General features: G+C 33.5%; 1 non-coding gene across 1 annotated transcript; it reads left to right on the top strand.

Moving 5' to 3' along the window:
- The first annotated feature begins 363 nt into the window (after window positions 1–363).
- On the top strand, window positions 364–526 carry LOC138990068 (U1 spliceosomal RNA). The gene has a single exon (XR_011466240.1). It is a non-coding gene; the product is annotated as a U1 spliceosomal RNA (small nuclear RNA).
- Window positions 527–2,925: the final 2,399 nt, after the last annotated feature.

The raw sequence follows: 2,925 nt of genomic DNA, 5'->3' as shown, positions 1-2,925 counted from the left end.
GAATTAAAATGGACAGAAATGGGCCAATTGAATTCAGATGACCATCTTTGGAAAAGATCATAATATTGAGAAAGATTGAAGGCACAAGAAGAGGGAAACTGAGGATAAAATGGTTAGATAGCATGATCTACTCAGTAGACATGAATTTTAGAAAACTCTGGGGGATAGTGGAGGACAGAGATGCCCAGCATGCTGCAGTCCATGGGACCTCAAAGAGTCAGACACGACTTAGTGCTAAGCAACAAGAACAATAATGAGGCTGGGGTAGAACTCATGTCAGGAGTAGCAGTGTCAGTCTGGCCTTTCCCCTCCATTCTCTATTACTTGTAGGATCAATACGCTCTTCAGTCAATATTTACTTTGATACTTGCTGGCAGGGGAGATACCATCATCAAGAAGGTGGTATTCTCTTGATGAGGCTTATCCCTTGCACTACAGAATTGCTAACCTCTGAAATTTTAACAAATGTAGTAAACAGAACTGCATTTCTTCTGTTAGCAGGAGACTGTGTTTGCACTTTCACCTAGTCATGGGGAAAATTTGAAAGCCATCCCTCAATTTTGGAACATGGTCTTAAAAAATAGTTGACACAATATGTAAATTCTTTTGATCATGCATACATTACTCTATGAGTCTCATTATTAAACCCCTTTAGTGGCAAGAGACTTCCATTCAGGACACTTTTTCCTTGCGTTCCTTCCCTAATTGGAGTTCTCCTGATGCTTGTGGTCAGCAGGGTCACAATCCTTGGTCAAATATTAAGGTCTTCATTTTCCAACTTTCTAAACATGAAGTAAATATAAAATTTAAAATTATCTTTAGAAACTTCAGAGGTTCATCCTGCACACCTCCTCTAGTGAGTACACACACTCTATTTCTAGAAAAATAATTTAGAATGTGAGTAGTCCAGGTAGGACAGGTAATCTAAGATGTTGCCTATTTAGCAGTAGAAAGAAGATATTTATATGTGTGTGTGGAAATAATTTAGAATAAGATGGAGATCTAGACTTATTAAATACAACTTCAACAATATTTGTGAAGATTGATAAATATAGCTAGCTCTTAGAGTGCTTACTCTCTGGCAGGCAATCTCTATACATATCTATTAAGCATCATTTACTTAATGCCTCATATTTAAGGTACATGGAATTCATTTGAGCCTCCCATGTGACTTTAGTGCTAATGAATCTGCCTGCCAATGCAGGAGACACAAGAGATGCAGGTTTGATCCCTGAGTCAGGAAGATCCCCCAGGGAAAAGAATGGCTACCCACTCCAGTATTCTTGCCTAGGAAAATCCATGCCCACAGGAGCATGGCAGGCTACAGTCCATAGGATCACAAAGAGTCAGGTACAACTGAGCGACTGAACACACACACACACACACACGTCTAATTCATTTAACTGTCCATACAACTAAGGTGGGGAGGAATACTACAGATGAGACATCATCTCTGGACAGGATATTGAGAAAATGACTTGAATCTGTGGCCTCGGTTCAGAGCTCCTCTGGGTAACATCACATTTGGCTGCCTCTAGAACATTCATGGAGTGATAGAAAGCAATCAGAGTGAACTAGACTAAATTTAAACAGTTTTTTCCCTATTTGAAGAAGTGAAAAAAAAAAACTAATAAAAATATTCTAAAAGACAATAAAAAGTTTAATGGTGACTATGAAAGAGAAGTCAATGACTGGGGAATGGAAGGAGTGAGAATTTAATTCATTTATTACCTTCTGTAGAGTTTGATATGTTAAACTGAATTTTAAGAAAATAAATTTTGGAGAGAAAAAATAAAATTAGCCTCTAATGAAACATTACCTATAAATCCCTTCTTATTTAGCATAGTTTCAGAGGTGCTAAGTAGAAAAATAACCCATTCAAGCAACAAAAGTAACTACGTTTAGGAAAATACTTCTTATTTTTTTATTTATATAGCTTATGTTGAAGCACTAAAACAGGCATGAAAAATTAGAATTGATAGTTTACTGACATAACTAAATAAAAATAATTTATTTTTCTCTAAATAACTATCTTCCCTGTATGTCCATAATAATTACTTATAAATTATGAAGGAAAATTCTCATTCACAATAGCCAAAAAAGTCAAAAGGCAGAACAATTATGAATATATTCAGTAAATTTGTGTAAATATTTGACAAACCAAAGAAAGCCTGACTCAGCTAGAGTCATAAAACAAACTGAAAATATGGAGAACCAGATATGTAGAGCTTCTTTTGTTTTCCTTTCATTTTAAAAAAATATAATTGAGATAGAGTAGTGTATAAGCTTAAGATATATAGCATGATGATTTGACTTATATGCATCATACTATAATTACAAAGTAAGTTTAATTAGCAAAGTTTTGATACTATAGAAATTAGCCTACACATTTAGCACAATTCATTTTTCATTTATCTTCTTGCTATTTTCTGCTTTTCCATTGTTTCTTATTGTGTGTTTTTTTATGTTTATTAACAGAATAAGTATATATTCAATTGTTTATTGTAAACAGTTTTGCCATTTTTATTGAAAGAACAATTGACAGACAAATGGTTTAGAAGGATATTTTTTCACTGGATTATATTTTCCAAGACAACTAAATGTAGGATTATACTTGATTATATAATACATAATGATACTTAGAGTCATTCCAAATTTTTCAGACATTATTTTTCGAAAAAAAAAAAGTGATCTGACAAACTAGCTAAAGAACCCTTGATATTTTATAAATAAAACAATTAGGAAAAGAACACCCACAAGAATTTTAAAAAGCACACAACATACAAAAGTTCCATTATTACTTGAAATATGCTGCTTATTTTATAAACAGATATTAGAAATACAGTTACATTGTCATTTATAATTTACAAAGCATCAAGTTGAATTGATTGGACAGAGCCCCAAACAGGAATAAGTGGTTGATAG

Source organism: Bos mutus, chromosome 11 (genome assembly GCF_027580195.1).
Source record: "Bos mutus isolate GX-2022 chromosome 11, NWIPB_WYAK_1.1, whole genome shotgun sequence".
NCBI lineage: Eukaryota > Metazoa > Chordata > Mammalia > Artiodactyla > Bovidae > Bos > Bos mutus.
Note: the sequence above shows the minus strand (reverse complement) of the source record. Positions and strands in the feature narration are given on the sequence as shown.